Below are 8,493 nucleotides of genomic sequence, written 5' to 3' on the forward strand. Positions count from 1 at the left end.
AAGACTCCATCAGCTAAGGCAGCACAGATCCACCATCTTGGACTCCTGTCAGGGATCGGCAGACAGGGAGCACAGGAAAGCAGCTTTGCAGAATTCCCAGCAGGAGACAGAGCACCCAGTAACCAGCGATACAAGCTTTCCCACCCTGCTGTGCTACCTCCTGACTGGCTGCAGTGGCTCGGCTGGCCGGGAAGTGCAATGTCCATGCTGCGTGGATTTGCCCCACTAACGTCAGAGATTGGCAGACAGGGAGTAGGAGAAAGCAGCTTCCTGAAGTTCCCAGCAGGAGACAGAGCACCCCGGTAACAAGCAAGTGATATACACGCTTTCCCACCTCCCTTCTTCCCCCTCCCCCCTTAGCCTCCTCTGCTTCCTGCCAGCTGCAGTCTTTTGGCTGGGAGGCAAATGCTTTGACCTCAGGCTGCTTGGATTCACCCTGCCCACACTGGCCAGGCCCCTGAGCTGGCATTGGTTCTTTCCATCTCTTTTGGTTTCTTCTGTGCCTCCTACCACCTCCCCCTCCTCTCTCTGGAACACCTGGCCCCATATGCCATCTTTGCTTCTTCCTGAAAGGCTGCGAAGCCATGCTCAGCTGGGAAATCATTCCCCCAGCCCCCGACACCACGCTCGCTCGTGGGATCCCTGGGGCTTTTTTTTTTTTTCCTTGTTTTGCTTTGTTCTGTTTTGTTTGGCTTTGTTTGCTTTCTTTTTCTTTTCACAGCTTGGGAGCCCCTTCTAGCCAGGCTGCACTGCATGGCTTAGGAGCCACTCCCCGAATCTGTGCAGCCACGTAGGTGGGATCCCTGCAGGCATTTCTTTTTTTTTTTTTTTTTTTCTCCTCTTTCTTTCTTCCTTTTTTTTTTCTTTTCTCTCTCTTTTCCCCTTTCTGTCTTTCTCCATTTCTCAAGTCTCATCTCTCTACGCTTACCTTTTTTTCCTGTCTGCTGAATACCTGGTGCCTACATGCACCGTGCACTGAGCATCACAGCCCCGAGCAGCACAGGAATGGCCTACTGGAACCTGCTCAGCACTGATTCCTGTCACCCTGTTGGCCCTAGTACATGCCACAAACAACCCATTCCAGCCTGTCCCCTTCAACTGGATCTGCCCTGCTGCACCATAGGTAAATGACTGGCCTGTCCATTGGACAAGGAGGTGAAAAGTACTGTGACTACAGATGAGCAAACAACAAAGAATGAACAGCCTTCCTGCTCAGACATAACCAAATAAAACAAAAAAAGCAGGATGAAACAAACAAATCTACTATCAAGAAATGAAGACAATAACTACTGAATGTCTCGAAGACAGCAGACAATATCACAACATGTTTTAATAAAGGACATGATGGTTCCAGTAGGTGTCCAAAATAAAATACCAGATGACTTTCCAGTAGAAGAAAAGGCACTAGAAATACCTGATAGGGAAATCAAATCTCTGATATTCAGAGCAATCCAAGACTTAAAGCAAAAAGCAGACAAAAATGAGGAAAAAATAGACAAATTTATGAAAAAGGCAAATTCATGGAAAATACAGACAAAAAAAATTGAACAGTTCAGGAAAATAATACAGTAACAAAATGCCAAAATAAATTCACAACTAGAAATCATTCAAAAACAACAGTCAGAAATCCAAAAGATAAAAAACAAGATTTCAGAAATGGACAGTGTCATAGGAGGGCTGAGGAGCAGGTTTGAAAAAAATGGAAGACAGAATCAGCGAAACTGAAAACACTTGAATACAACTCTGTTTAAGGAAAAATCAGAAAAAAGAACAAGGAAAATATGAAGAAACCCTGAGAATTACGTGGGATACAGTCAAAAGCAAAAATTTGCAAGTGATCTGAGTTCCAGAACAGGTAGAGAAAATGGAAAATACAGACAGGACCATTGAAGAATTGCTGACAGAAAACTTCTCTAATATCATGAATGATGAAAAGCCGACCATCCAAGAAGCTCAATGAACTCCATATAGGACAGACCCCAAAAGAAAAACACCAAGGCAATCATTTACATGGAAGCGGAATAACACCCTGCTTAAAAACCACTGGGTAATAGAAAGCAAAGGTGGAATCAAAAAGTCCCTAGAACAAAAGGAGAATGAAAACACATCATACCAAAACCTTTGGGACACAGCAAAGGCAGTCCTCAGAGCTCAATTTATAGCACTAGATGCACACATCAAAAAAGAAGGGACAAAATCACACTCACTGAAATGAAAGGCGAAGGAAAAATCTTGCGAGCACCTAGATAAAAACAGAAAGTCACATTCAGAGGGGAAACAATAAGACTAAGCCCTGATTATTCAGCAGAAACCACGCAGGCAAGAAGGCAATGGAATGACATACATAAAACCTTGAAAGAAAAAAATTGCCAATGAAGAATGATATATTCTGCAAAACTTTCATTCCAATATGATGGTGAAATTAGGACATTTCCAGATAAACGGAAATCAAGGGAATTTGTAAAAACCAAACCAAGCCAATGAGAATTATCAAAGGGAGTCCTTCGACCTAAGAACAAACAACATCAGACCACAGCCTGAATCTAGGATGCAAGATTGTACCAGCCAGATATCAACCTAGGAAATGAACTCTCAAGGACTATCCAAAACCAAAACCATTGCAACAGAGAACAAGAGAGGTTAATCTGTAAATACTAACAATGTCAGAACAATAAAAGAGGGAATAAATGGTTTAGGTATAGAACTTTCTAATGGAGAGGAAGGCAAGGCGTTATCAAGTAATAATAGCCTGGTTCAAACCTAGGAAGATAAGGGTAAATTTCAAGGTAAGCGCAAAGGAAGGTAACAAATCTACTCATCAAAATAAAATAAAAAAAAAACATAAAAACGAAATCTACAAAAAAAAAAAAGAAATGAAGAAGAAATCCACAAACAAAAGGAACTCAGCACAGGAGAGTAAGAGGAACAAAGAAAATGTTAGCACCGCAGAAAAAACATTACAAAATGACAGCAATAAACTCACACCTATCAATAATTACACTGAATGTAAATGACCTAAATGCACCCATAAAGAGACACGGAGTGACAGAACGGATTTAAAAAAAAAGCCGAATCCATCAATATGTTATCTACAAGACACACCTTAAAAACAAAGACATAAATTTATTAAAGGTCAAAGGATGGAAAAAATATATCAAGCAAATAGCTACCAAAAAATAGCAGAAGTGGCAATACTAATCTCAGATGAGATAGACTTTAAAACAAAATTGACCATAAAAGGCAAAGAATGGCACTATATAATGATTACAGGGACGATCCCTTATGAAGACTTAACCATAATAAACATCTGCACACTCAATGACAGGGCTCCAAAATACATAAAACAAACTCTAACAGCACTGAACACAGAAATTGACAGTTCCACAATAATAGTAGGAGACTTCAACACACCACTCTCAGTAAAGGTCAAAACATCTAGAAAGAAACTCAACAAAGATACAGAAGGGCTAAAGAGCACAATTAGCCGACTTGATCTCACAGACATACATGGAACACTCCACCAAACAGCTGCAAAGTACACATTCTTTTCCAATGCACATGGAACGTTTTCTAGAATAGACCACATCTTAGGCCACAGAGCAACCCTCAACAAAATCCAAAACATTGAGATAATACAAAGTATCTTCTCTGACCACAATGCCATCAAAGTAGAAATTAACAACAGGAAGAGCAAAGAAAAAAAAAAAATCAATTACATGGAAGCTGAATAATACCCTGCTTAAAAACCACTGAGTAATAGAAATCAAAGGTGATATCAAAAAGTCCCTAGAATAAAATGAGAATGAAAACACATCATACCAAAACCTTTGGGACACAGCAAAGGCAGTCCTCAGAGATCAGTTTATAGCACTAGATGCACACATCAAAAAAGAAGAAAGGGACAAAATCAAAACATTAGTTACACAACTTGAAAACATAGAAACAGAACAGCAAAAGAAGCCCACAGCCACCAGAAGACAGGAAATAATAAAGATCAGAGCAGAAATAAATGAAATAGGGAATAGAAAAACAATAGAAAGAATCAACTAAACCAAAAGTGGGTTCTTTGAAAGGATCAACAAAATTGACACACCACTGGCCAAACTGACAAAAGAAAAACAGGAGGGAAGACAAATAACCCAAATAAGGAATGGAATGGGGGGCATTACAACAAACCCAAGTGAAATAAAAAGGATCATAACAGAGGCATTCGACTGTGTGGGTCATAACAAACTGTGGATAACATTGCAAAGAGTGGGAATTCCAGAACACTTAATTGTGCTCATAAGAACATTTACACAGATCAAGAGCCAGTTGTTCGGACAGAACAAGGGGATATTAAGTGGTTTAAAGTCAGGAAATGTGTGCATCAGGGTTGTATCCTTTCACCATATCTGTTCAATCTGTATGCTGAACAAATAATACGAGAAGCTGGACCGTATGAAGAAGAACGGGGCATCAAGATTGGAAGAAGACTCATTAACAACCTGTGTTATGCAGATGACACAATCTTACTTGCTGAAAGTGAAAAGGACTTGAAGCAGTTACTAACGAAGATCAAAGACCACAGCCTTCAGTATGGATTGCACCTCAACATAAAGAAAACAAAAATCCTCACAACTGGACCAATGAGCAACATCATGATAAACGCAGAAAAGATTGACGTTGTCAAGGATTTCATTTTACTTGGATCCACAATCAACATCCATGGAAGCAGCAGTCAAGAAATCAAAAGACGCATTGCATTGGGCAAATGTGCTGCAAAAGACCTCTTCAAAGTGTTGAAGAGCAAAGATGACACCTTGAAGACTGAGGTGTGCCTGACCCAAGCCATGGTATTTTCAATCACATCATATGCATGTGAAAGCTGGACAATGAATAAGGGAGACTGAAGAAGAGTTGACGCCTTTGAAATGTGGTGTTGGCGAAGAATATTGAATATACCATGGACTGCCAAAAGAATGAACAAATCTGTCTTGGAAGAAGTGTGGCCAGAATGCTCCTTAGAGGCAAGGATGGCGAGACTGCGTCTTACATACTTTGGACGTGTTGTGAGGAGGAATCAGTCCCTGGAGAAGGACATCATGCTTGGCAGAGTACAGGGTCAGCGGAAAAGAGGAAGACCCTCAATGAGGTGGATTGACACAGTAGCTGCAACAGTGAGCTCAAGCATAACAACAATTGTAAGGATGGCACAGGACCGGGCAGTGTTTCGTTCTGTTGTGCTTAGGGTCGCTATGAGTCAGAATCAACTCGATGGCGCCTAACAACAACAACAAAGAACAAAGATGAACCTGTGAAGCATCTCATAACTTGGATTCATCTGGAGGACATTATTCTGAGTGAAATAAGTCGGTCACAAAAGGACAAATATTGCATGAGACCACTACTGTAAAAACTCATGAAAAGGTTTACATACAAAAAAACACACAGTATTTGATGGTCAAGAGGGAGGGGAGGGGTGGGGATGGAAAAACACTTAACAGATAAGTGGTAAATTTGGTGAAGGGTAAGACAGTACACAATACTGGGGAAGCCAGCACAACCTGTACAGGGCAGGGCCATGGTAGCTCCATAGACACATCCAAACTCCCTGAAAGACCGAATTGCTGGGCTGAGGGCTGTGGGGACCTTGGTCTCAGGGAACATCTAGCTCAGCTGTCACAACAGAGTTTGTGAAGAATATGTTCTACACTCTACTTTGGTGAGTAGCGTCTGGGATCTTAAAAGTGTGTGAGTGGCCATCTAGGATACTCCACTGGTCTCACCTCTTCAGGAGCAAGGAATAATGAAGAAAACAAAACATACAAGAGAAAGATTAGTCCAAAGGACTAATGGACCACATCTACCACAGCCTCACCAGACTGAGTCCAGTAAAATGAGATGGTGCCCGGCTGCCACCACTGACAGCTCTGACAGGAATCACAATAGAGGGTCCCAGACAGAGCTAGAGAAAAATGTAGAACAAAATTCTAACTCAAAAAGAAAGACCAGACTTGCTGGCCTGAGAGAGATTGGAGAAACCCTGAGAGTATGGCCCCTGGACACCCTTTCAGCTCAGTAATGAGGCCACTCCTGAGGTTCACCCTTCAGCCAAAGATTGAACAGTCCCATGGAACAAAACAAGACTAAAGGGGCACACCAGCCCTTGGGCAGGGACTGGAAGGTAGGAGGGAAGAAGACAGCTGGTAATAGGGAACCCAGGTTTGAGAAGGGAGAGTGTTGACGTGTCGTGAGGTTGTTAACCAGTGTCATACAACAATGTGTATACTGTTTGATGAGAAACTAGTTTGTTCTGTAAACCTTCATCTAAAGTTCAATTTAAAAAAATAGAAAAAATAAAATAAATTATACATATTACCTTTTGGGTTAAAACACTAATTTCTGAATTTTAGAAGTATCGAAGCTGGATTTTTAGGTTTAATGCTTTTATAGACATATTAAACAAAAAAAAAAAAAAAAAAAACCAATGTAGACATTGCCTTAAAACATACAGAAAGGTGGCAGGACTGATGAATAACCAGCCGGTCTCTAGAGAGGTGTTTTTTGTTTGTTTGTTTTTTTAGAGGAAGTAGGCAAATATGTCCCTGATGGATTTTGCTTTTCAATAACAAGTTATTGAACCAATTTGCCAAAATGTATCTTGAAGAATCAAAAAACCCTCATTCATAAATCAAATCGTATCTACAGAACAAAACAAATGAGAGAGAATGACAGTGGAAAGTTATAACCAGAAATCTCACCAATAAAAGTTAGACTCTGATTCCGTGGCATTTAAAGCCACAAACCTTAGACTGTAATAATAAAGTACATTTTCAGAATGTAAAGTAGTCCTAGGAGAAAGTATCCATTTAAAAGAATATCAGAATGTACCTTTTCTGGGTTTGCATATTCGTTAAATCCTGACAAAACATTCTAATCCATCTCACAAAGCAGTTAGAAGGGAAATTCTCAACAAGGGAATTAGAACTTTGTTTTATCTACTCCTGTACTATTTTAACATAAGTTATCGAGCTATCTTTTATATAGAGAATCCAGTTGCATATCTTTTTACACTTATCCCAAAAGACTAATCCAGTTTAATTTCATACAGGAACCCAGGAATGAGAGTCAAGAGATTTGGGCTCTGCCATCAACTTAATCTCTATTTGCCTAAATTTCCGAATATGTCAAATGGAACACAAACATTTGCCCTTCCTATCTCACAGGGTTGTGGTAATTTTAAAATTGAGATTATAAACGTAAAAGTATATTGGAAATGTGCAACCTAAGTAGTTCCTAATTAATGTTTTTCCTTTTTATATGGTGGTAAATGGCACTAGTTTTTAAATATATAGGTAGGAAAACATTTACCATTTCTACCATCTTCACAGGTACAGTTCAGTGACTTTAATTATCATCATGTTGCTCAACCATCCCCATTAACTACTCTTGAAATTTTCCATCACCCTTAACTGAAGCTCAGTGTCCTTTAAGCATTGTGTCTCCCTTTCCCCCTCCCTCACTCCCAACCCTGGTAGCCACTAATAAACTTTGGACTCTATGTACTTGCATGTTCTAGATACTTCATGTAAGTGGGGTCATACAATGTTTGTCTTTTTGTGTCTGACTTATTTCACTCAGCATAGTGTTTTCAAGGTTTATGCATGTCATAGTATGTATTATTTCTCTTTATGGCTGAGTAATATTCCATTACACGTATGTACCACATTTTTGTTTATCCATTCATCAGTTGATAGACATTTAAACTGTTTCCACCTTTTGGCTGTTGTGAATACAACTGCAATGAACATTAGTGAACATGTATCTGTTTGTGTTCCTGCTTTTAATTATTTTGGGTGTATAACTAGGAGTGGAATTGCTGGGATCCTAATTAATATGATACACGATTATGCACATATCACAGACCCCTACAAAATTAGGATTAATTAGGATGGTTCTGGGACATCATAAAGTCCAACCAGCTAGTATGACATAAGTGTAGACATCAAAGGACTTGTCCAAGATCAGACACAGGGCACAGTCAGGACTAGAAACTAGGTCCCTGAGTCCAGCATTCTTTCTGCTCATCCCATCGCCCGCTAAATGATTCTGGGCGGGTGGCTTCATACACCACCCATGCAGAAGCCACGCCACAAGATTCAAGCGTCTACACTATAACAAAAAGCCACAGCCCCATCAATGTTCAATGGCCTTATTTGAGGTCTACTTTTGACAATCTCTCTTGATCGGCCAGGACTATTCTGCCTCCAGAAATTCAAGGTAGAGCTATCTCTGAAATCTTAGCTACCAAATCAGATCATTCTTCCCGAGAAAGGACTTTTTAAAGTCATTCTTCAGCCTACAGAACCTAGCTTTTTACCCATTTCCTCTTAAAGCCCCTTCAAGGGACATCGCAAAAGCTGGCACCCTGCCTACGGAATGTATCTCTGACCCGGCCCGCTGCTGCAAGATGACGGTTGGCAAGAAAATCCTACTTCATTTCTGGGGTGA

The sequence above is a fragment of the Elephas maximus genome, chromosome 2 (genome assembly GCF_024166365.1).
Source record: "Elephas maximus indicus isolate mEleMax1 chromosome 2, mEleMax1 primary haplotype, whole genome shotgun sequence".
Taxonomy (NCBI): domain Eukaryota; kingdom Metazoa; phylum Chordata; class Mammalia; order Proboscidea; family Elephantidae; genus Elephas; species Elephas maximus.